We start from the raw sequence: 27832 nt of genomic DNA on the forward strand, positions 1-27832 counted from the left end.
GACATAGAATGCACTGACGCACAACCACTTATGTTTCCTGATGATGAGGACATGGGAATACCACCTCAGCATGTCTCTGATGATGACGAAACACAGGTGCCAACTGCTGCGTCTTTCTGCAGTGTGCAGACTGAACAGGAGGTCAGGGATCAAGACTGGGTGGAAGACGATGCAGGGGACGATGAGGTCCTAGACCCCACATGGAATGAAGGTCGTGCCACTGACTTTCACAGTTCGGAGGAAGAGGCAGTGGTGAGACCGAGCCAACAGCGTAGCAAAAGAGGGAGCAGTGGGCAAAAGCAGAACACCCGCCGCCAAGAGACTCCGCCTGCTACTGACCGCCGCCATCTGGGACCGAGCACCCCAAAGGCAGCTTCAAGGAGTTCCCTGGCATGGCACTTCTTCAAACAATGTGCTGACGACAAGACCCGAGTGGTTTGCACGCTGTGCCATCAGAGCCTGAAGCGAGGCATTAACGTTCTGAACCTGAGCACAACCTGCATGACCAGGCACCTGCATGCAAAGCATGAACTGCAGTGGAGTAAACACCTTAAAACCAAGGAAGTCACTCAGGCTCCCCCTGCTACCTCTTCTGCTGCTGCCGCCTCGGCCTATTCTGCTGCTGCCGCCTCGGCCTCTTCCTCCGCCTCTGGAGGAACGTTGGCACCTGCCGCCCAGCAAACAGGGGATGTACCACCAACACCACCACCACCACCTCCGTCACCAAGCGTCTCAACCATGTCACACGCCAGCGTTCAGCTCTCCATCTCACAAACATTTGATAGAAAGCGTAAATTCCCACCTAGCCACCCTCGATCCCTGGCCCTGAATGCCAGCATTTCTAAACTACTGGCCTATGAAATGCTGTCATTTAGGCTGGTGGACACAGACAGCTTCAAACAGCTCATGTCGCTTGCTGTCCCACAGTATGTTGTTCCCAGCCGGCACTACTTCTCCAAGAGAGCCGTGCCTTCCCTGCACAACCAAGTATCCGATAAAATCAAGTGTGCACTGCGCAACGCCATCTGTAGCAAGGTCCACCTAACCACAGATACGTGGACCAGTAAGCACGGCCAGGGACGCTATATCTCCCTAACTGCACACTGGGTAAATGTAGTGGCAGCTGGGCCCCAGGCGGAGAGCTGTTTGGCGCACGTCCTTCCGCCGCCAAGGATCGCAGGGCAACATTCTTTGCCTCCTGTTGCCACCTCCTCCTTCTCGGCTTCCTCCTCCTCTTCTTCCACCTGCTCATCCAGTCAGCCACACACCTTCACCACCAACTTCAGCACAGCCCGGGGTAAACGTCAGCAGGCCATTCTGAAACTCATATGTTTGGGGGACAGGCCCCACACCGCACAGGAGTTGTGGCGGGGTATAGAACAACAGACCGACGAGTGGTTGCTGCCGGTGAGCCTCAAGCCCGGCCTGGTGGTGTGTGATAATGGGCGAAATCTCGTTGCAGCTCTGGGACTAGCCAATTTGACGCACATCCCTTGCTTGGCGCATGTGCTGAATTTGGTGGTGCAGAAGTTCATTCACAACTACCCCGACATGTCAGAGCTGCTGCATAAAGTGCGGGCCGTCTGTTCGCGCTTCCGGCGTTCACATCCTGCTGCTGCTCGCCTGTCTGCGCTACAGCGTAACTTCGGCCTTCCCGCTCACCGCCTCATATGCGACGTGCCCACCAGGTGGAACTCCACCTTGCACATGCTGGACAGACTGTGCGAGCAGCAGCAGGCCATAGTGGAGTTTCAGCTGCAGCACGCACGGGTCAGTCGCACTACAGAACAGCACCACTTCACCACCAATGACTGGGCCTCCATGCGAGACCTGTGTGCCCTGTTGCGCTGTTTCGAGTACTCCACCAACATGGCCAGTGGCGATGACACCGTTATCAGCGTTACAATACCACTTCTATGTCTCCTTGAGAAAACACTTAGGGCGATGATGGAACAGGAGGTGGCCCAGGAGGAGGAGGAGGAGGATGAGGAAGAGGGGTCATTTTTAGCACTTTCAGGCCAGTCTCTTCGAAGTGACTCAGAGGGAGGTTTTTTGCAACAGCAGAGGCCAGGTACAAATGTGGCCAGCCAGGGCCCACTACTGGAGGACGAGGAGGACGAGGATGAGGTGGAGGTGGAGGAGGATGAGGATGAAGCATGGTCACAGCGGGGTGGCACCCAACGCAGCTCGGGTCCATCACTGGTGCGTGGCTGGGGGGAAAGGCAGGACGATGACGATACGCCTCCCACAGAGGACAGCTTGTCCTTACCCCTGGGCAGCCTGGCACACATGAGCGACTACATGCTGCAGTGCCTGCGCAACGACAGCAGAGTTGCCCACATTTTAACCTGTGCGGACTACTGGGTTGCCACCCTGCTGGATCCACGCTACAAAGACAATGTGCCCACCTTACTTCCTGCACTGGAGCGTGATAGGAAGATGCGCGAGTACAAGCGCACGTTGGTAGACGCGCTACTGAGAGCATTCCCAAATGTCACAGGGGAACAAGTGGAAGCCCAAGGCCAAGGCAGAGGAGGAGCAAGAGGTCGCCAAGGCAGCTGTGTCACGGCCAGCTCCTCTGAGGGCAGGGTTAGCATGGCAGAGATGTGGAAAACTTTTGTCAACACGCCACAGCTAACTGCACCACCACCTGATACGCAACGTGTTAGCAGGAGGCAACATTTTACTAACATGGTGGAACAGTACGTGTGCACACCCCTCCACGTACTGACTGATGGTTCGGCCCCATTCAACTTCTGGGTCTCTAAATTGTCCACGTGGCCAGAGCTAGCCTTTTATGCCTTGGAGGTGCTGGCCTGCCCGGCAGCCAGCGTTTTGTCTGAACGTGTATTCAGCACGGCAGGGGGCGTCATTACAGACAAACGCAGCCGCCTGTCTACAGCCAATGTGGACAAGCTGACGTTCATAAAAATGAACCAGGCATGGATCCCACAGGACCTGTCCGTCCCTTGTCCAGATTAGACATTAACTACCTCCCCATAACCATATATTATTGGACTCCAGGGCACTTCCTCATTCAATCCTATTTTTATTTTCATTTTACCATTATATTGCGATGCTACCCAAAGTTGAATGAACCTCTCCTCTGCCTGTGTGCTAGGCCTAAATATATGCCAATGGACTGTTGCAGTGGTGGCTGACATGAAGCCTGATTCTCTGCTATGACATGCAGACTAATTCTCTGCTGACATGAAGCCAGATTGTCTGTTACGGGACCTCTCTCCTCTGCCTGGGTGCTGGGCCTAAATTTATGACAATGGACTGTTGCAGTGGTGGCTGACGTGAAGCCTGATTCTCTGCTATGACATGCAGACTGATTCTCTGCTGTCATGAAGCCAGATTGTCTGTTACGGGACCTTTCTCCTCTACCTGGGTTCTGGGCCTAAATTTATGAAAATTGACTCTTACAGTGGTGGGTGACGTGAAGCCTGATTCTCTGCTATGATATGAAGACTGATTCTCTGCTGACATGAAGCCAGATTGTCTGTTACGGGACCTTTCTCCTCTGCCTGGGTTCTGGGCCTAAATTTATGAAAATTGACTCTTACAGTGGTGGGTGACGTGAAGCCTGATTCTCTGCTATGATATGAAGACTGATTCTCTGCTGACATGAAGCCAGATTGTCTGTTACGGGACCTTTCTCCTCTGCCTGGGTTCTGGGCCTAAATTTATGAAAATTGACTCTTACAGTGGTGGGTGACGTGAAGCCTGATTCTCTGCTATGATATGAAGACTGATTCTCTGCTGACATGAAGCCAGATTGTCTGTTACGGGACCTTTCTCCTCTGCCTGGGTTCTGGGCCTAAATTTATGAAAATTGACTCTTACAGTGGTGGGTGACGTGAAGCCTGATTCTCTGCTATGATATGAAGACTGATTCTCTGCTGACATGAAGCCAGATTGTCTGTTACGGGACCTTTCTCCTCTGCCTGGGTTCTGGGCCTAAATTTATGAAAATTGACTCTTACAGTGGTGGGTGACGTGAAGCCTGATTCTCTGCTATGATATGAAGACTGATTCTCTGCTGACATGAAGCCAGATTGTCTGTTACGGGACCTTTCTCCTCTGCCTGGGTTCTGGGCCTAAATTTATGAAAATTGACTCTTACAGTGGTGGGTGACGTGAAGCCTGATTCTCTGCTATGATATGAAGACTGATTCTCTGCTGACATGAAGCCAGATTGTCTGTTACGGGACCTCTCTCCTCTGCCTGGGTGCTGGGCCTAAATATATGCCAATGGACTGTTGCAGTGGTGGCTGACGTGAAGCCTCATTCTCTGCTATGACATGCAGACTAATTCTCTGCTGACATGAAGACAGATTCTCTGTTACGGGACCTCTCTCCTCTGCCTGGGTGCCGGGGCCTAAATATCTGAGAATGGACTGTTCCAGTGGTGGCTGACGTGAAGCCTCATTCTCTGCTATGACATGCAGACTAATTCTCTGCTGACATGAAGACAGATTCTCTGTTACGGGACCTCCCTCCTCTGCCTGGGTGCTGGGCCTAAATATATGCCAATGGACTGTTGCAGTGGTGGCTGACGTGAAGCCTCATTCTCTGCTATGACATGCAGACTAATTCTCTGCTGACATGAAGACAGATTCTCTGTTACGGGACCTCCCTCCTCTGCCTGGGTGCTGGGCCTAAATATATGCCAATGGACTGTTGCAGTGGTGGCTGACGTGAAGCCTCATTCTCTGCTATGACATGCAGACTGATTCTCTGCTGACATGAAGCCAGATTCTCTGTTACGGGACCTCTCTCCTCTGCCTGTGTGTGTGCTGGGCCTAAATATATGCCAATGGACTGTTGCAGTGGTGGCTGACGTGAAGCCTCATTCTCTGCTATGACATGCAGACTGATTCTCTGCTGACATGAAGCCAGATTCTCTGTTACGGGACCTCTCTCCTCTGCCTGTGTGTGTGCTGGGCCTAAATATATGCCAATGGACTGTTGCAGTGGTGGCTGACGTGAAGCCTCATTCTCTGCTATGACATGCAGACTAATTCTCTGCTGACATGAAGACAGATTCTCTGTTACGGGACCTCCCTCCTCTGCCTGGGTGCTGGGCCTAAATATATGCCAATGGACTGTTGCAGTGGTGGCTGACGTGAAGCCTCATTCTCTGCTATGACATGCAGACTGATTCTCTGCTGACATGAAGCCAGATTCTCTGTTACGGGACCTCTCTCCTCTGCCTGTGTGTGTGCTGGGCCTAAATATATGCCAATGGACTGTTGCAGTGGTGGCTGACGTGAAGCCTCATTCTCTGCTATGACATGCAGACTGATTCTCTGCTGACATGAAGCCAGATTCTCTGTTACGGGACCTCTCTCCTCTGCCTGTGTGTGTGCTGGGCCTAAATATATGCCAATGGACTGTTGCAGTGGTGGCTGACGTGAAGCCTCATTCTCTGCTATGACATGCAGACTAATTCTCTGCTGACATGAAGACAGATTCTCTGTTACGGGACTTCCCTCCTCTGCCTGGGTGCTGGGCCTAAATATATGCCAATGGACTGTTGCAGTGGTGGCTGACGTGAAGCCTCATTCTCTGCTATGACATGCAGACTAATTCTCTGCTGACATGAAGACAGATTCTCTGTTACGGGACCTCTCTCCTCTGCCTGGGTGCCGGGGCCTAAATATCTGAGAATGGACTGTTCCAGTGGTGGGTGACGGGAAGCCAGATTCTCTGCTATGGAACCTCTCTCCAATTGATTTTGGTTAATTTTTATTTATTTAATTTTTATTTTAATTCATTTCCCTATCCACATTTGTTTGCAGGGGATTTACCTACATGTTGCTGCCTTTTGCAGCCCTCTAGCTCTTTCCTGGGCTGTTTTACAGCCTTTTTAGTGCCGAAAAGTTCGGGTCCCCATTGACTTCAATGGGGTTCGGGTTCGGGACGAAGTTCGGATCGGGTTCGGATCCCGAACCCGAACATTTCCGGGATGTTCGGCCGAACTTCTCGAACCCGAACATCCAGGTGTTCGCTCAACTCTAGTAGTCACCTGAAATAGTTTTCACTTCAAAGGTGTTCCCTGTTAGGTTTAATAAGTGGGATTTTTTGCCTTATAAATGGGGTTGGGACCATCAGTTGCGTTGTGGAGAAGTCAGGTGGATACACAGCTGATAGTCCTACTGAATAGATTGTTAGAATTTGTATTATGGCAAGAAAAAAGCAGCTAAGTAAAGAAAAACGAGTGGCCATCATTACTTTAAGAAATGAAGGTCAGTCCGAAAAATTGGGAAAACTTTGAAAGTGTCCCCAAGTGCAGTCACAAAAACCATCAAGCGCTACAAAGAAACTGGCTCAAATGCGGACCGCCCCAGGAAAGGAAGACCAAGAGTCACCTCTGCTGCGGAGGATAAGTTCATCCGAGTCACCAGCCTGAGAAATCACAGGTTAACAACAGCTCAGATTAGAGACCAGTCAATGCCACACAGAGTTCTAGCAGCAGACACATCTCTAGAACAACTGTTAAGAGGAGACTGTGTGAATCAGGCCTTCATGGTAGAATATCTGCTAGGAAACCACTGCTAAGGACAGACAATAAGCAGAATAGACTTGTTTGGGCTAAAGAACACAAGGAATGGACATTAGACTAGTGGAAATCTGTGCTTTGGTCTGATGAGTCCAAATTTGAGATCTTTGGTTCCAACCACCGTGTCTTTGTGCGACGCAGAAAAGGTGAACGGATGGACTCTACATGCCTGGTTCTCACCGTGAAGCATGGAGGAGGAGGTGTGATGCTGTGGGGGTGCTTTGCTGGTGACACTGTTGGGGATTTATTCAAAATTGAAGGCATACTGAACCAGCATGGCTACCACAGCATCTTGCAGTGGCATGCTATTCCATCCGGTTTGGGTTTAGTTGGACCATCATTTATTTTTCAACAGGACAATGACCCCAAACACACCTCCAGGCTGTGTAATGGCTATTTGACCATGAAGGAGAGTGATGGGGTGCTGCGCCAGATGACCTGGCCTCCACAGTCACTGGACCTGAACCCAATCGAGATGGTTTGGGGTGAGCTGGACCGCAGAGTGAAGGCAAAAGGGCCAACAAGTGCTAAGCATCTCTGGGAACTCCTTCAAGACTGTTGGAAGACCATTTCAGGTGACTATCTCTTGAAGCTCATCAAGAGAATGCCAAGAGTGTGCAAAGCAGTAATCAAAGCAAAAGGTGGCTACTTTGAAGAACCTAGAATATGACATATTTTCAGTTGTTTCACACTTTTTTGTTATGTATATAATTCCACATGTGTTAATTCATAGTTTTGATGCCTTCAGTGTGAATCTACAATTTTCATAGTCATGAAAATAAAGAAAACTCTTTGAATGAGAAGGTGTGTCCAAACTTTTGGTCTGTACTGTATATATTCTGAAAAACTGCTGAAATCTAAATGAACCCTTTTGGGAGCTCGCAAAAGCAACAGGGGCCATAGCAGACAGGATTCTGCAGCAGACTCCTGAGAATATGTCTGTGATCATGTCACAGACATTTTACCCCTTATCTGCCATGCTCAATTGTAACTATGGCATCTGAGTTGGCTTTTGCTGGGAGTGTTGCACTCCCAGGGCCTGAAAGGCAACCCAGCGCAGCGATCAGGGGAGCCATTGGTTGTATATAAAAGTCCTGGTCTCTCCAAAGAAAGACAGGGCTTTTGTAGCTTTAGTTCCTGTGGAGTCCTGCATAAAAACATCATGAATATTCAATGGACTGCAATGGTAATTCATTGCAATGCATTGCAGAAGCAATCTAATGATTGCTTGTTATAGCCACCTAGAATGACTTAAAAAAGGTAAAAAAAAGGTAAAATGTTTTAAAAGAAAAAAATATATAAAAATATAAATAACACCCACTTCCCCATAAATAAAATAAAAATGAACAATAAAAAATAAACATCATAAGCATTATTGCATTCCAAAATACCCAAACTATTAAAATATAAATGTATTTTTCCCATACGGTGAATGTTGTAATGAAAACAAAGCTCAAAATGGCTGATTCACCAATTTTTCATTGCTTCACCTCCCTAAAAATTTTTAAAAAGCGATGAAAAAGTTATACACACTCCAAAATAATATCAATGCAAAATATAGTTCGCCCTGCAAAAAATGAGACCCCACACGAGCCATAGACACTATAAAACAGTTGGTTATGGTGGTCAGAATATGGCGATGGAAAGAATATTTTTTTTTTCAGTATTAAAACACAAGAAAAACGATATTAATGTATTTAAGGTAGTCTTGTAATTGTACAACAAAAGAAACATAAAGCTGACAATTTGCATTAATAACATTATGTACAGGACTATTCCCCTTCCATATACTGTTGCTTTGTGAGAAATAAATTAGTCTATGAAATCTATTTTTTTGGACTCCTATCTTGTTGTACCTATATATCTCCCATTCAAAAAATTCAGTTACTTGGAGTACTGTATGTTAAGGTCCCTTTACATGTGACGGCGATCTAGCAGATTGTTGGGAGGGAAGTGTTACTTCCCGACAATCTGCTGATCGATAGTAAAGAAGACCTCCAGAGTATGGGGAGGAGCGATCGCTACTGCCATTGCTCTTCCCCAAACTGATTTGTTTACACAGCATGATTTGCCACTGGGAAATTATGATCTTTTGTACTGCACAAAAGATACAATTGCCCAATAAACTAGCCACTTCTAGTGAGAAGAACAGTCCTGAATTTTCTCCATTTGTAGATAATATATCTAGCCATGGTTTGGTGTACACATAGGTCTTTAGAAAATGTATTTGTGGCCTTTTCCAGTACGATATATCTTTATATATATATATATATATATATATATATATATTTGCATCTAGACATAGTTCGCATTAACCATTTATTCTTGAAAAGAACATATTTGTGAGTAACCATGTTTTGTGTATTTTTAATTACTGGGTAGACCACCTGTAAAACCCACACTTCCAATCTCATCATCTTAATTAAAATACTTTTTGCCCATTAGCTCTTGGAGAAGTTATTAACATGGAGGTCAACTTACTTTTTCTTCTTGCACTGAGGATGTTTACTCAATGTACTGAATAAAAGAAATAAAAGAGTACAACTGTATGTGGGTTATTAGTTTAGTTAAATTGTATTTGTCTATAACTGTGACGTAACACTCAAGCCATATTAGTCATCAATATACAAATCTAGATAATTTTAATGGTTCACTTATGGTTTCTTGAAACTATGGGAAAACAAGATCATAGTAAATACAATACAATAAAATATACACTACTCACAAAATGTTAGGGATATTTAGCTTGTTGGTAAAATTTCAGGATGAGGCTAAAATGCACTCTAACCTTTACAGATTAACTTAATGTGACTTTCTTTAAAAATTTGAATGCATACGTCCAACTGTTCAGTGTTTTACTAAGTTTTGCACAACTTGCTGTTCTCTAACAAGGTGCATAATGGCAAAATTCACAACAGGTATTTTATTCATTAATCGCCTAATTCATTTCCTGGTTCAATTAGAATTTGGTCCTCCTCACCATGCTGTTCAAATTTTGACATCATGACACCAAGACGTCACCTAACAATTGATCAACAGTATCTCGCCATTATTCAATAAATTGTTTGAGATGAGGAATTCACCATTGCATGATTCTACTTAAATGCCCTACTTTCATGATATAATATCACTGTAGCATGAACTTTTTATGTTTTGCATAAATTTCACCCGAAAGCCAACTATCCCTAACTTTTTGTGAGCAGTGTACAATAAAAAAGCTGTATAAAAAGGAACATTCTTTATTATATATGCGTGTACCCCAGGCAATCTATAGTCACAAATGCAAACCACATAGTATTACTGTGCAGAAATATAGAAATTGCTTAAAATACTGTGAAATACAGTACAGTTTAAAAAACAAGTGATGTATCAAATTTGACCAAACTGGTTTATAATAGTTTTGTGCCTTTGTAATTACTTCATGTTTTTTTTAATGAAATTATACAATCACAATGTAACATTTAAAAGCACTCTTGAGATGATAAACTACGTTGAGTATTTTTACATGTACATTATAGCATAATATAAAAGTGACTGCTACATGTGAAAGAAACAATGAAATTGAGTTTACAGCATTTAGGGGGTCATTAATGAAACTGAAATACACCTACAGTTGTGTTCAAAATTATTCAACCCCCACTGAAATTGAGTGTTTTGGTCAGTTTGACATTAATTTAGATCATTTCAGTCATCTTGTTTACCATTTAATCAAAGAGGCACTTGTAAGTCAGAAAAATATAACATAACATTTATAATGAAATAATCATAAATGTCTTTTCTGTGGTCACATCATTATCAGTTTTATTCAACCCCCAAGTTACATTCAATCTTAGTACTTAGTACAACATCCTTTTCCAGTTATAACAGCTTTTAAACGTGAAGCATAGCTTGACACAAGTGTCTTGCAGCGATCTATGGGTATCTTCGTCCATTCTTCATGGGCAAAAGCCTCCAGTTCAGTCACATTCTTAGGCTTGCGCGTTGCAACTGCTTTCTTTAAGTCCCACCAGAGGTTCTCAGTCGGATTTAAGTCTGGTGACTGTGATGGCCACTTCAAAATGTTCCAGCCTTTAATCTGCAACCATGCTCTAGTGGACTTGGAGGTATGCTTGGGATCATTGTCCTGTTGAAAGGTCCAACGTCTCCCAAGCCTCAGGTTTGTGACGGACTGCATCACATTTTCATCCAATATCTCCTGGTGCTGAAGAGAATTCATGGTACCTTGCACACGCTGAAGCTTCCCTGTACCTGTAGAAGCAAAACAGCCCCAAAGCATGATTGACCCCCCGCCGTGCTTCACAGTAGGCAAGGTGTTCTTTTCTTCATAGGCCTTGTTCTTCCTCCTCCAAACATAGCGTTGATCCATGGGCCAAAACAGTTCTAATTTTGTTTCATCAGTCCACAGAACACAGAGTTTGTCCACATGACTTTTGGCATACTGCAGTCGACTCTTCTTATTCTTTGGAGACAGCAAGGGGGTGCGCCTGGGAGTTCTGGCATGGAGGCCTTCATTACGCAGTGTGCGCCTTATTGTCTGAGCTGAAACTTCAGTTCCCACATCTGACAAATCTTTTTTCAGTTCCTCAGCAGTCACACGGGGACTTTTCTCCACTTTGCGCTTCAGGTAGCGCACAGCAGTCGAAGTCAGCATCTTTTTTCTGCCACGACCAGGTAGTGTTTCAACAGTGCCCTTTGCCTTGAATTTGCGAATGATGCTTCCTATGGTGTCTCTTGGTATGTTTAACATCTTTGCAATCTTCTTATAGCCATTGCCCTTCCTGTGAAGAGAAATCACATTCTTCTCCTGTCTTCCTGGACCATTCTCTTGACTTCACCATGTTTGTAAACACACCAGTAAATGTCTCGAAGGAGCTGAGTATCACAGTCCTTTTAAATCTGCCTAATTGGTGCTTATTATGCTTGATTGCTGCTCCTTGACATCCACAGGTGTTTTCAATACCTGATCGAAAACACTTGAATGAACCTCTGTTCTTAAGAGTGGTAGTCTTTAAGGGGTTGAATAATTGTGTCAATGAAGAAATCACAAAAAAACATTTAATACTGTATTACAAAAACAATTGATGTCATTTTAGTTGCATTTGGTTCTTTAAAAAGTCCTTGTAAGATTTCATTCTGAACACAATTACAAATGTACGCTAAATTCCCTAAAACCCTTTACAGCCTTGGGGGTTGAATAATTTTGAACACAACTGTATATTAGGCATATTTCTAGGGCAGATTGCGTCGCAAAGGTCATTTGCGTTGCAATGTGTCATATCTCCCTGCTCACGCCAGGTCTAAAATAGTGGGCATGGCGTGGGAAGGCGATGGGCCGGCAGGCTCTCATTTACCTTTTTTTGACCTGTTGTAGGCGTAGAAAATGGTCTAAATGTAAGACAGCTAGGAAGCTATCTTACATTTAGAAGTGGCAGTGGATTGGCCAATGTAATGTAGAGGCCGACGCCTCTTCATAACTTCGGCAGATCCACCGCCAGTACAGGGCTTTATTAAGACCGGCGTCTAAAACGCCAGTCTTCATAAATGTGCCACTTAATTTAAATGTGCCCCTTAATTTTTGAAACACAGTGGGGCAGATTTACTAATTCTGTCTAATTTTTAGTGCAAAGTGGCTAGTACTTCATGAGAAATCTGACCCACATTCATGCTGTCTAGTCTAAGTTCATACTTCCTATTAGTTGGCCTACATTGCAACAGGATTGAGTGCTGATTCTGTTGGAATTTTGGAACACGATGATGTTACTGTACATATTAAGCCTCTCCCCCACCCAGTGAAGTCACATCTATTTCCAGTGGATCCTGACCCCTCATTGAGTGCATTACAAAAAGGATCTGTCACTTAATAAATGTGGCACATGCTGTATGCACCTCAATTCAGGCTTGATTTGAGTGAGAATTCTGATATATTTTAATTAATTAAGTCTATGCTAATATAGAGGATCAGTCAAAAGTTTGCACACACTTTTTCATTTCATTGTTTTTAATTTTCAATTTTTTTTATTTTTTTACATTGTAGATTCATATTGAAGACATGAAAATGAAGGAATACATATTGAAAAAAGATATAATAAAAAGTGTTACGCAAGAATCAAATTTATACTGTAGATTCTACAAAGAAGCTTTTTTTTTTGGCTTTGATAACAACTTTGCACACTCTACTCTATTCTCTAAATCAGCTTTATGAGGTAGTCACCTGAAATTATTTCTTAACAGACTTGGAGTTCGCAGAGGTGCTGAGCACTTGTTGTCTGCTTTTCCTTGAATCTGTGGTCAAACCCATCCTGAACCATATTAATTGGGTTAAGATCGGGTGATTTTGGAGGCCATGTCATCTGACACTCACCCTCCTTTTTGGTCAAACAGTCCTTACTTAGCCTGGAGACCTGCAGGTGTTTTCGGGGTAAAAAAATAAATAAAAAATCATGGTCGCAGTCCCAGTAAGTGCAAACCAGATGGCATGTTGCTGCATAATACTTTGGTAGCAATGCTGGTTAAGCGTGCCTTAATTTTTAATAAATCACCCCCAAGCAACCCAACACAATCAAACCTCCTTTTCCATGCCTTAAGATAGGAACCACTCATGTAGAAACTTTCTGCTCACCTTTTCTGCCTCTCACAAAGACATTGAGGATGGAACTAAAAATCTCACATTTTGACTCGTCAGACCAAAGTACAAATTTCCACTGGTCCATTCCTTGTGTTTCTTGGTCCAAGCGATTGTTATTCCTCAGTACTGGCTTCTTTGGAGCTATTCAATCATAGAGGCCTGATTCTTGCAGTCTCCTCTGAACAGTAGATATTGAGCTATGTCTGGTACTTGATCTCTATAAAGCATTTATTGTAGGCTAGAATTAGAGGTGCTGTTAATTTTCAGTTTCTGAGGCTGGTAACTCTAATAAACTTATCTTCTGAAGCAGAAGTAATTCTTCATTTGCTGGGGCAGTCCTCGTGCTAGCCCGTTTCATCATAGCCTTTGATGGTTTTCATGACTTCACTTGAAGATACTTTTAAAGTGCAGAAAATTTTCTGGATTGACTATCTTTCATGTCCTACATTAATGGTGGTGTTTCTTGCCTTAATGTGGATTAGAACAGCAGGAGAATAGGAACACTATATGAAACTGTGTACCGATACTACCTCTGCACAGTACATCTGACGGTCTCAAATACAAACCGGATTCCCAAAAAGTTGGGACACTATACAAATCGTGAATAAAAACTGAATGCAATGATGTGGAGGTGCCAACTTCTAATATTTTATTCAGAATAGAGCATAAATCACGGAACAAAAGTTTAAACTGAGAAAATGTACCATTTTAAGGGAAAAATATGTTGAATCAGAATTTCATGGTGTCAACAAATCCCCAAAAAGTTGGGACAAGGCAATTTTCACCACTGTGTAGCATCTCCCCTTCTTCTTACAACACTCAACAGACGTCTGGGGACCAAGGAGACCAGTTTCTCAAGTTTAGAAATAGGGATGCTCTCCCATTCTTGTCTAATACAGGCCTCTAACTGTTCAATCGTCTTGGGCCTTCTTTGTCGCACCTTCCTCTTTATGATGCGCCAAATGTTCTCTATAGGTGAAAGATCTGGACTGCAGACTGGCCATTTCAGTACCCGGATCCTTCTCCTACGCAGCCATGATGTTGTGATTGATGCAGAATGTGGTCTGGCATTATCTTGTTGAAAAATGCAGGGTCTTCCCTGAAAGAGATGACGTCTGGATGGGAGCATATGTTGTTCTAGAACCTGAATATATTTTTCTGCATTGATGGTGCCTTTCCAGACATGCAAGCTGCCCATGCCACACGCACTCATGCAACCCCATACCATCAGAGATGCAGGCTTCTGAACTGAGCGTTGATAACAACTTGGGTTGTCCTTGTCCTCTTCGGTCCAGATGACATGGCATCCCAGATTTCCAAAAAGAACTTCGAATCGTGACTCGTCTGACCACAGAACAGTCTTCCATTTTGCCACACTCCATTTTAAATGATCCCTGGCCCAGTGAAAACGCCTGAGCTTGTGGATCTTGCTTAGAAATGGCTTCTTCTTTGCACTGTAGAGTTTCAGCTGGCAACGGCGGATGGCACGGTGGATTGTGTTCACTGACAATGGTTTCTGGAAGTATTCCTGAGCCCATTCTGTGATTTCCTTTACAGTAGCATTCCTGTTTGTGGTGCAGTGTCGTTTAAGGGCCCGGAGATCACGGGCATCCAGTATGGTTTTACGGCCTTGACCCTTACGCACAGAGATTGTTCCAGATTCTCTGAATCTTCGGATGATGTTATGCACAGTTGATGATGATAGATGCAAAGTCATTGCAATTTTTCGCTGGGTAACACCTTTCTGATATTGCTCCACTATCTTTCTGCGCAACATTGTGGGAATTGGTGATCCTCTACCCATCTTGACTTCTGAGAGACACTGCCACTCTGAGAAGCTCTTTTTATACCCAATCATGTTGCCAATTGACCTAATTAGTGTTAATTGGTCCTCCAGCTCTTCGTTATGCTCAAATTTACTTTTTACAGCCTCTTATTGCTACTTGTCCCAACTTTTTGGGGATTTGTTCACATCGTGAAAATTTGAATCAACGTATTTTTCCTTTAAAATGATACATTTACTCGGATTAAACGTTTGATCTGTCATCTACGTTCTATTACAAATAAAATATTGACATTTGCCATCTCCACATCATTGCATTCAGTTTTTATTCACAATTTGTTTGGTGTCCCAACTTTTTGGGAATCCCGTTTGTACATTTAGAGATGTCCCGAACAATTCGCCGGCGAATAGTTCCCGGCGAACATAGCTTGTTCGCGTTCGCCGCTGCGGGCGAACATGTGCGATGTTCGGTCCGCCTCCTATACGTCATCATTGAGCAAACTTTGACCCTGTACCTCACAGTCAGCAGACACATTCCAGCCAATCAGCAGCAGACCCTCCCTCCCAGACCCTCCCACCGCCTATCAAAAAGCAAGGACAGCATCCATCTTAGATTAATTCTGAAGCTGCAGTGTCACAAAGTTGTAATCGCAATGAGATTAATACAGGTTATATTAATCACATTGCGATTACAACTTAGAGCTGGGTTCCTAATGGTTATATTGATAGAATATAACGAAGATTGAGAATATATGTCAATTCTAGCAATGCAACCATTAGGAACTCAGATCTAAGTTGTAATCGCAATCCGAATAATGCAGGTTATATTAATCACATTGCGAATTCAAGCTAGCGAATGCAAGCTAAGTTCCTAATGGTTGTATTGCTAGAATTGACGAATATAACAAATATAGCACTATATTCTCAATCTTCGTTATATTCTAGCAATACAACCATTAGGAACCCAGCAGATCTAAGTTGAAATCGCAATGCGATTTATAGAACTTGAATTAATCGCATTGCGATTACAACTTTCTCAAATCCGACACTACATTCTAGCATGGAGCCTTTCCCATGGTGATGGGGACGCTCCATGAGCACGGAAGTCGGCAGAACTGAGTGAGAACTAGGTGTCACAAAGAAGATCTACACAATGTTCTCCAGGTGGTTCTAATGTTATGACTGATCAGTGGTAGTGTTGAGCAAAGCAAAGCATTTGAAGCAGAATTCGGTCCAAAGTTTAGGAAAACTTTGATTTGCAACTCTAACACCCCAGAGTGGTGTTACCACTCCTGCACCCTGTTACTATCTCTAATGGTCTAACTTGTATGTCATCTTATGCATTTTGTTCCAGGTCCTCTCCATATTGTGCAATGATAATCTTGTTATGTAACTGTTTATTACATGCAATGTGCCTGGTTCATCAGCAGGTGGCAGCAAATATGGCAGAGCTATAGTTAGATAGAATGGAACTCACCATTTAATTCTCCCCCTTTTGGGCAGAAGTGGGCCAGTCCTGCTTGCTACCAGAAAGAAGTGTGGCAGTTCTAGATTGTTCCAGTTTAGACTCCATGTTGGAGCTGACAGGACACTAACCTGTTCCTTGGCTGAAACAAAGTCAGACTAAAGCATGGAGTACAGCATAAAGAAGGAATCAAAGTTACTGAGTTGGCTTGTCAGCACAGCAGAGAGAAAGCGATAAAGCAGAGTTGAGTTTGCCTGCCAGTTCCTGCTAAAGCCTGCTGGAACCAAGACAAAGCCTGAAAACTGTTTGGAGAAATGTTTATTCAAGTAAAGCTGCCATTGAACTTCATCTTGAGGTCTATTCTTTCAAATCCCTCAATTATCCCCCCTTATACTTTAGAGCCAAAGCCTGGGGTACAGCGGTATCCAGGTACGAGCACTGTAACACACTTAAAGAGACATTTAGGCCACACTACACCACTCAACATTCCTACTACACCTGGGACACGATATACAAGGAACTGAGGGGAGGCGCACGTTGCACAACAAAGCCGAATTTCCTTGCGCTTCTGCACACCAGCAACTTAGCCAGGTGATGGCAATGCAGCCTCTGTGTTGTACTGCTGGGATTTCTGTGCCAATGTCCTCCTCTTCCTCCTCATCCTTCACATTGTCCTCACCCTCCTCTCTGGGCACAGTTCACAGTGGTCCTCCAGCATATCACCTATGCAAAGCTAGGCATTTCACGGCACCTAGTCAGCCTTGGCAAACAAAGCTACCCCAGGGAGGAACTGCTCAACGTCATCAATGAAGTAATCGAACACTGGCTGTTTAACGCAGATGACCCCGACAGAGCATCACCAGCTCCATAAGCAGCAACTTAAGTCTGGAGTCTATGATGAACAGTTTTCTTCAGTCGTCTTCTGAAGAAACCACCCAGCAGCAGAAGCGGGACATCCAGCAGAACCTCAACCAGCAGGTGGTGGCATATTTGGACTGCACCCTTTCATCCATGATCCAAGATCCCTTATACTACTGGGCATACAAACTTGAAGTGTGGCCACGACTGGCCAAGTTTGCAATGGGCATGCTTTACTGTGTGGCATTGGAGTGGGTGTTTAGTGTGGTGGTGACATAGTTACCCCTAAGAGAACTCGCCTTTCCTCCAAAAATGTTGAGAGACTACCCTTCATAAAAATGAATCAGGCGTGGATCAACCAGGTGTCACAACCAGACAGCTGAGAAGCTCTGACAGAGGCCTTTCAGAACCTCCTCCTTGAGTTCTCTTGTTGTGCTGTTCAGTTGCTCATCTCGTTAGCCTCTCTCAGCTGTCATGTGTTGGACTAATTGCTTCCCTTTAAATTCCTCCCCAGAATGCTTTTCTGGGCGGCTTATACTTCTTCCTGGAGTGTGTGTGCATGCTGGTCTTGTTCTCCTGTCTGCTACAAAGCTAAGTGTTGAACATTTATCTGTTATTTTCTGTTTGCTGGATCCCAGGTGACCCTGACTCCCTCCGTGTCTTGTGTAGGGAGCCGGTGGTCGTGTCCCCTCACTATTGTAGGGTGCTCAGGGATTATATAGTCAAGGTACGTGGATATGCAAACTTCCACCATTCGGATCTTTGCATAGGCTGAACAGCCAGGGAAAGTGCCAGGTCTTCTGCAGGGGTCTCCCTTTTGTTCCTTAGCTTTTGGATCCAGCGAGTCATTTATGCTTGTTGCTTTGCCTTGTTCCCTGTACACCGTCCGTGACACCAGGATTTCCAGGCACTGGTGCCTGATGCAACAGAATAGATCAGTCTGCCACTAATGATTATGCTTTAGTGTGCTGCCACACTGGGATATTCTGTAAAATTGGCCGTTACTTCTGGCCACGTGCTGCTGCCACCATTCTGATGCTGCCACCTGCCTGCTACCTCTACTACCATTCCTACAATGGGGCTTCTTGGCCTATTGATATGTACAGTACAGACCAAAAGTTTGGACACACCTTCTCATTCAAAGAGTTTTCTTTATTTTCATGACTATGAAAATTGTAGATTCACACTGAAGGCATCAAAACTATAACAGTCTATTCAGTAGGACTATCAGCTGTGTATCCACCTGACTTCTCCACAACACAACTGATGGTCCCAACCCCATTTATACGGCAAGAAATCCCACTTATTAAACCTGACAGGGCACACCTGTGAAGTGAAAACCATTTCAGGTGACTACCTCTTGAAGCTCATCAACAGAATGCCAAGAGTGTGCAAAGCAGTAATCAAAGCAAAAGGCGGCTACTTTGAAGAACCTAGAATATGACATATTTTCAGTTGTTTCACACTTTTTTGTTATGTATATAATTCCACATGTGTTAATTCATAGTTTTGATGCCTTCAGTGTGAATCTACAATTTTCATAGTCATGAAAATAAAGAAAACTCTTTGAATGAGAAGGTGTGTCCAAACTTTTGGTCTGTACTGAACATGTTACATTTTTACAAGTATCTGCATAACATTGGCCCTTGCCACCATACCCACTCTGTCATGGGGCTAGTATCTTCACTGTTACTGCCATACTGCCACCGCTGCTGCCCCCCTTCCCACTGTGTTAAGGGACCGCTATTGTCCCTGTTTGGCCATGTTCACAACACCATTCATTTTTCTGTTCTTCTGATCCAACAGAAGAGCTGAAAAAAAAAGGATCCTGTATTTTGAGCATTCATAAGGCATCTTTCACATGGTCAGCGTTTGGTCAGTATTTGATCATTATTTGTAAACCAAAAGCAGGGATGGGTCCAAAACATAGAAGAGATGCAAATATTTCCATTACGTTTTGTCTCACTTACATTCATCTCTGTATCTTTGCTGGCTTTACTTCTTCCAAATCATCCCTCTTGGTCTCCATGTTTTAGAGAAGTCTGCAAGGTGCAGAGAGAGAAGGAGCTATTTTCACCTATATTAAATTATGTGAAAGGGAGAAAAATCAGATGGCAGAAGGGCTTCCACTTGTAAGGCAGGAAAACGCTGGGGTTGGAGAAGAGGGTATGCCAGAGCTGATTAACCCCTTAGGGACGCATGACGTACCGGTACGGCATGTTCCCCGAGTCCTTAAGGACCCATGACGTACCGGTACGTCATGGGTTTAAAATACGATTGCGGCGCCGCGGGTGTTAATCGGAACAGTGACCCCCCGTATCGGCGATCGCAGAAAACCGCAGGTCAATTCAGACCTGCAGTTTGCTGCGTTTCCGGTCCATTCGGGTCTCCGGTGACCCGATGAACCGGAAAAAGACTGTGATCGGTGGTGTAATTACACACCACCAATCACCGTACAAACATTTGGAGAGGCGGTGCTGGCCATGGTGCTGATGCCTGCTGTCCAGGGTTCTGATTGGTGCAGGGGAGAGAGGCGCAAGATTCAAACGTCCAGCGCTCCTCTCTCCCCTCCTCTTCCTGTCCAGCACCCGCACCGTACAACACTGTCCTCACCAGGTTCCTGAGATCCCCCAATCGGCACCCATCATCCTCCTGCACCCATCCCCCTCCAGGTAGGTTAGGGTCAGTGAGGGAGAGGCACTGTTAGGCAGTGATAGAAGGGAAAAGTTAGTTAGGAAAAAAACTATTAAAAAAAAAAAAAAACTTGATCTAAACTTATAGTTTTTTTGCTTTGAGACCCTAGATCCCCCTGCCAATAAAACCGGCATCTCATCCCTCAAAAAATTAGCCCCTACATTAGATAGTCGCCCAACAAAAAAAAAAAAAAAACTGTAGCTCCCAGGCTATAGAGATACTAAAATAATTTTTGGGGGTTCCTAAAATGATAATATAGTGTAAAATCTCAATAAATTTTAAAATGTGGACATATTGGGTATCGTCGCGTCCGTGAGAATCTGCCCTATAAAAATAACATTTGACCAAACCCCTCCGGTGAACAGCGTTAAAAATATAAAATAAAAACGGTACCAAAACACCCATTTTTGGGCAAAATTTCCATTTGAATCCTGTTTTTATGGTAATAAAGCAAGGGTTAACAGCCAAACAAAACTAAATATTTATTGCCCTGATTCTGTAGTTTGCAGAAACACTCCATATGTAGTCGTAAATGGTTATATAGCCACACGGCAGGACATAGAACAAAGAGAACTCCATATGGTTTCTGAAAGGCAGATTTTGATGGACTGTTTTTTTTGACACCATGTCCTATTTGAAGCCCCCCCTGATGTAACCTAGACTAGAAACTCCCAAAAAGTGACCCCATCTAAGAAACTACACCCCTCAAGGTATTCAAAAGTTACTTTACAAACTTTGTTAACCCTTTAGGTGTTCCACAAAACTAAATAGCGAATGTAGAAACAATTCTAGAATAACATTTTTTGTTACCTTGCCTCAAAAAAGTGTAAAATAGAGCAACCAAAAATCATATTTACCCCTAAAGTAGTCCCAAAACACCAACCATCTTATCCCGTAGTTTCCTAGATGGGGTCACTTTTATGGAGTTTCTACTCTAGGGGTGCATTAGGGGGCTTGAAAGGGTACATGGTGTAAATAAACCAGTTCAGCAAAATCTGCCTTCCAAAAACCATATGGCGTTCCCCTTCTTCTATGTCCTGCCGTTTATCCAAATAGTAGTTTACAACCACATATGGTGTGCTTCTGCAAACGACAGAATCAGGGCAACCCATTTTGAGTTTTTTGGCTGTTAACCCATTTTACCAGTAATAAAGTAATGGTTAAAATGGAAAATTTTCAAAAAAATAGAAATTCCAAAATTGTTTCTCCATCTGCTATTAACTCTTGTGGAACACCTAAAGGGTTAACAAAGTTTGTAAACTGAGTTTTGAATACCTTGAGGGGTGTACTTTCTTAGATGGAGTAACTTTTTGGGAATTTCTATTCTAGGGGTGCAAGGGGGGGGGGGGGGGGGGCTTGAAATGGGACAAGGTATAAACAAAACCAGTCCTGCAAAATCTGCCTTCAAAAACCCATATGGCGTTCCCCTCTTTCTATGTCCTCCCGTTTGGCCAAACAGTAGTTTAGGACCACATATGGGATGTTTTTGCAAACTACAGAATCAGGGCAACCCATATTGAGTTTTGTTTGGCAGTTAACCCTTGCTTTTTTCCTAGATAAAATGTATTATATTGGAAAATTTTCCCAAAAATCGCAATTCTGACATTTTATGTCCATTTGCCATGAAGTCTTGTGGAAGACCTAAAGGGTTAACAAAGTTTGTAAAATCAGTTTTGAATGCCTTGAGGGGTGTAGTTTCTAGAATGGGGTCATTTTTGGATGGTTTCTATTAAGTAAGCCTCACAAAGTGACTTCAGACCTGAACTGGTCCATAAAGAGTGGGATTTGGAAAATTTCTGAGAAATTTCAAAATTTGCTTCTAAACTTCTAACATCCCCAAAAAATAAAATATAATACCCAAAATGATACAAACATGAAGTAGACATATGGGGAATGTAAAGTCATCACAATTTTGGGGGGTATTACTATGTATTACAGAAGTAGAGAAACAGAAACTTTGAAATTTGCTAATTTTTCCAAATGTTTGGTAAAATTTGTATTTTTTTATGCAAAAAATTTACTTTTTGTACCCAATTTTAGCAGTATCATGAAGTACAATATGTGACGAAAGAACAATCTCAGAACGGCTTGGGTAAGTCAAAGCGTTTTAAAATTATCAGCACTGGACCAGTGACACTGGTCAGATTTGCTAAAAATTGCCAATTCCTTAAGGTGAAATAGGGCTGAGTCCTTAAGGGGTTAAAGGGGTTCTCCAAGAATTAAGAAAATGAAAATACTTAAATATTACTTTATTATAAATATATTACCAAATACCTTTCATTAGCTATAATGGTTCATTTTGTGTAGGGAGCAATCATTAGGAGAAACAAAATGGCCGCCGTCCTATTAGTATTCTCAAAACCTGTCCTATCACACAGAAGGACAAGTTACTTTATAAAACTGAGGTAAAGAGCTGCCTTATCCTTCTCTCTGCTCTGCTTGTCAGGAATTATGATCTTGACTACAGCTGATAAGATCTTCAGCTGAATCTCTGTAGGAATAGAGTTCATGAGGAGACATAAAGTACAGAGAGGGCAGACTGTGGTAATGAAGACTGCATACAAGTGCTGGTGCTTATCAACCACATCTCCACCCCCTCACTGTACTTTATGTTTCCTCATGAACTCCATTCACAGAGATTCAGATGAAGATCATATTAAACTGTATTCTGGCTCATAATACCTGACAAGTAGGAGAGGAAGATGGCGCAGCTCTTTAACTTGTCCTCCTGTGTGATTAGGACAGGTGTTATGTGTACTTGTCACGACCATGTTTATGGCCGTGACTCCTTGGGAGCCGCATACAGTTGCCCGCGGTTTGGGTTGTTGTGTCAACCGCAGCTGTAGGCATAATGTTGTTTGCCTCAGGTGCGGTTGCCGCGGACAACAGTTATGTGTGCGGTTGCCTTGGAGTTGTGTGCGTGTATGTATGCACTTTTGTATGTCTGTTGTGCACTCTGTTTTATGTGTGGTGTGTACTGACATCTTTCCTTCACTGTGGTTGCCCGTGGCAACGTTTGGTTGTATGTGTACATGACCCAACAGCCACAGTGTGTTCTTGGGTTGGACACTTTCCCTTTAAGTTTGTGTTTCCCTTCCCTGGTGTTGGAAGGGTTAACTCCCTTTCTGTGTGTGTGAGTCACTGGGTGTGTCTGACTGTTGGGTGTGGCTTCTTGGCCCTATAAAGCCTCAGTTGTAGGCAGTAATCAGAGAGGGTGCTTCAGCCATGCTTGCTGGAGACATCCTCCTGGTTATTTACAAACTGCCAGTGGGGGCCTCCCTTCTGGTCAAAAAATAATGTCGTTTGGTGTTTAGAAGATGTTTGTCTTTTATGCTTCTTTATTGCAGCTTATGGATCTGGGTTCCTGTGCATGGATGTGTGGTTGCTGGGTTCATCTCAGGTTGTGTGGACATCAGCTTGCCAGCACAGGGATCCAGTCAGCAAGGCTGTGGCAGGTAGGTGGAACTAGTACTGTTCACCTGCCATATCCATAAGACTGTTGGTGTTCCCCTTTTCCCTGCAGCTTGGCCAGTGATACTCCTGTTCCTCCATGTCCAGAAGGAACAGGCCGTCTTACCCTGACTCCTAGTCCAGGGACTGGTCGGAGGGTGAGTTAGGGAACTGAGGTTCCTGAGCATGGGTCCTCCTACCTTAAAGGTCGGCCCATGCAGCTAGGAGTTAGGGTCAGGTTAGGGACGCGATAGGAGGTGACCTGCTCCCTAATCCTGTTGTCCTGGTCGAGCAGCGACCATCTTCCGCCATCGCACGGCTGAGGGTTTTCCCCATCCTCAGCCGTGACAGTACTAATAGGACGACGGCCATTTTATTTGTCCTAATGGTTGCTCCCTGGACAAAACAAGCGATTATAACTAATAATATTTAAGTATTTTCATTTTCTTAATTTCCAGAGAACCCCTTTAATATTCAGGAGTCATTTATTAAGCGTGGTGTTCTAGATGCCTGTCTTATTAAAGCCCTGCTCTGGTGGCGGATCTGCCATAGTTATGAAGGGGCGCTGGCCTCTTCATAACTTTGGTAGATCCTGCACCACTTCTAAATTTAAGATAGTATCACCGATCCTTCTCCAGAAATCTAAAAACTATAACCTGTAATATTATTACACTCCAGAAATACATCCAGGCCCCTCTTGAACTCTTTTAGTGAATTCACCATTACCACCTCCTCCAGCAGAGAGTTCCATAGTCTCACTGCTCTAACAGTAAATAATCATTTTCTATGTTTGTGTATAAACCTTATTTTCTCTAGACACAGAGGATGTCCCCACGTCACAGCCCTGGGTATAATTAGATCATGGGAAAGATATCTGTATTAAACTTTTATATATTTATGCATAATTATTAGATCTTCCCTCGATCATCTTTTTTCTAAACTAAATAACCCTAATATTGATAATGTATAAGTAATAAATTTACCTGTGCTGGCTCTAGCAGTGCGATCTTAATCCTCAGCACAGCCACGCTGGGAGAGTCGAGCTGCTGAGTCATGCCCCCTGGGGACACGACCGCATCCTTAGTAACAGGCTGCAATTCTCCACAGCCGGCATGTGCTGGGGGTAGATTAGCAGTGTGCTGATTATTACTGTGTACTAGTGTTTCAGACTAATGGAGGTCAAGTAAATGGACCTCCCAGGTTCTGATTCAGGGACTTGGGGCTGTTTAAATCCTTTCCTGGGCATACACCATTGGCAGTGATAGTCTTGTTTGGCTCACTAGCTCGTTCCTTGTTCCCTGTACCTGCATTTGCGTAATGATTACTCTGTGCTTCTGACCTCGACTTGTCTTTTAATCACCCTCTGTCTCCTGTTTGGTACTACGAAGCCCATCTGGTTCTGACCCATTTCCATATGATTCTGCTTTGGTGCTTGTTTGTCTGTTTCTGCACTTATTTAGAGTAGGGTCTGTCACCCAGTTGCGGTTCTGACAAGTAGTGCTTATACTGCAAGTAGGTAGGGAAAGCAGCCTAGGTTCTAGATTAGGGCTCACTGTCCTTGTCTGTCCCTACTTATAGGCGTTAGAGTTTCTGGCTACTGTAGTCCACTCATTTCAGTTATTTCTTTAGTTGCCCTCCTCTGAAACCTCTCCATCTCTGCTATGTCTTTTTTGTGCACAGGAGTCCAAAACTGTACACAATACTCAATGTGTTGTCCTATGTTGCAACAAACTACCAGAATTTCAATCACATATGTGGATGTAACCTTATAGTGCTACAATTTTAAGAGAACCTTCTTTAGGCTCTATTTCATGATTCAAATCTGGGCTAGTTGACAAAATGCAAAATTTCACATCGCCCCATGTTGTTATGACAATAGGTTGCCGACAAGCAAGGATTGGTGGCGTGTAAACAAAGCGATGGCCTGACAATCAAGTGGCACATTCACGCTGGAAAATGATCAGAAAAGAGTTTTTTTAGAACATTCATTCCCAATAATTCGCCTGTGTAAATGGGCCCTATTTTTTCATAAGTTCATTGACTTCCACATAATTTACACAGTGTCTGCATAGCTCCTATATATCTCCTTAAATAAATCCTAAAATAAAATGAAAGGTCATGCTCCATTCTACTAAATGAGAAAATTAAGTGTGGCAATTACTGATTATTCCAGTAATTGCTTAATGGGAAACTCTAATTAACGCTGCATGTGGTCTAAGTCAATTTAGATAATTTTTTATTGTAGATGAATTCCCATTCATCTTGCTAAAATTACACTGAACTTTATAGTTTTGCCATATTTGTTTGAACTGAAGGAGGCAGCTATAATGCAAGTTATCATATCTTATTGATATGTTATATTTAGTTTTATGTTTCCTAGGACAATTAATTCCATAAAACGCCTGACCCGAAGGAACAGTTGATTAAACATAAAAAACAATTATATAACTGAAGGACAACTAAATGTAACTGTGCCTACAGGAAGTGTCTCTTGGCAGCCTGCAGATAGTAATTAATTTTATGTTGAAGGAGAATAGACTCACTGTACCATACCATCTAATATTCCCATTTGCTTTTCACAAACATATACTTACAAGAGACCTGCCTACATAACAGGTTTCTTTATTAAGTTGTGCTGCAGTAAAGAATGTCAGAGTCCTGAACTACATTAAGATTCGTTTTTATAGCGTACAGTGAATATAATACAAATTAGGGAAGCACAACTTTCTTACGCCCAGGGGTCATATTGTCACCTTTAAAGAGACTGCAGTACAGTTTAAACTGCAAAAATGTCTTCACATAAAGGTATGGCACACAAATATTCAGGTGCTTTGTGGAAGGGTTCTTCAATTGAGTCATATATGGAAGAAAAATCCATGGCACACTGATATGATGCATATATGGAAAGTAGACATAAGTAACTGGTCGCTATTGACAGCAGCATTTGGGGGTTAAATAGCTGAGATCAGATTTATCTCCAATCCTGGTCATTGCAGCTCGATGTCATGGGTCATTAAAGTGTTAACTGAATAGAATGTATTAATAGGTCCCATCAGTATTATTGGCTATCAATACTGATCATGAGGTTCTGAACTCAGGTCACCCAAGCAATCATTGCAGTGAAAAAAACTCCTGCAAGTCCTGCACAATAGCTCATCTACTGTATAAGATGGCTGTGCCAAACACTGCATCTTGTCCTTTGTAAGTACAAAAGCACAGATACAGCCATATGTACATAGATGAAAGGGATGCGCAACGCAATGACCCATTTCATGTGATGATTGGCGAGGGTACTGGACCGCCACCAATCAGACATTTATTGCCTAAATTCCAGGGAGAATTGATATGTTGTGCAGGCAGTTAAGTTAAGGGAATAAGTGATAAGTTAAGGGAAATATCAATGTAGAGGTAATGGGAAAGCACAAGACATTACCCGCAGATAACACAGTAATAACCCTCTGAGTACAGTGGATGTTACCTGCAGTCCTATGTAACACCACAGATGACACAGTAATAACTCTCTGAGTACAAAAAATGTAGTATATATTACCTGCAGTCCTATGTAACATCCCAGATAACACAGTGATAACTCTGAGTACAGATAATGTAGTAGATGTCACCTGCAGTCCTATGTAACACCACAGATAACACAGTAATAACTCTCTGAGTACAGATAATGTAGTAGATGTCACTCCCTCTCTGTGCAGTGTCTGCTGAATGATGCATGCACACATAGGGAGTACACAGTTCAGGAGGAAGGTCCCACAGTTGAGGAAGATGGGTCCCAAGGCAATTCCACATTGATACAGGAGGGCAAGTAGTGAGATATCAGTCATGCTGCAAGTGCTGCGCAACTAAAATATATCATATACATTGGTAGACAGGGGGGCTTGTCAGCAGGCAACTGATAATACAGGGCCCACCATGACAGGCCCTGTAGTAAACAGTCCTCCCGCTGTGCTTGCAGTTTAGGGCCTGGTGTCCTGGGCCCCATGGTGGTGCTGGCTGTAGGTATGCCCCTGGACATATACATATACTAAATCCAAAATGCAACATCCATATTAACTCCAGGCTAATAGACGTCTCAATCTATCGCTGACATTTCTCAAGTTGTATCTGATGTGAGCATAAAATATATGTATGCGGATTGGCAACCTTTCTTCCAAACTTCTTTATCTACAGAAGGTGCTGCCGATTCACATTCGAATATATATCACATGCCAACCAGGTACAACTTAAGGAATGTGTCTATTATTCTGGAGTTAAAGAGTAACTGTTTTATTTTTCCCAAAAAATTAATAGTACTGGCAAATATAAGGAACTTTGTATTATATATAAGATGCTTCCTTCTCCTATTCTTCCAATTCACTGCTCAGGTCTGTATTCAGT

Source organism: Bufo gargarizans, chromosome 3 (assembly GCF_014858855.1).
Source record: "Bufo gargarizans isolate SCDJY-AF-19 chromosome 3, ASM1485885v1, whole genome shotgun sequence".
NCBI lineage: Eukaryota > Metazoa > Chordata > Amphibia > Anura > Bufonidae > Bufo > Bufo gargarizans.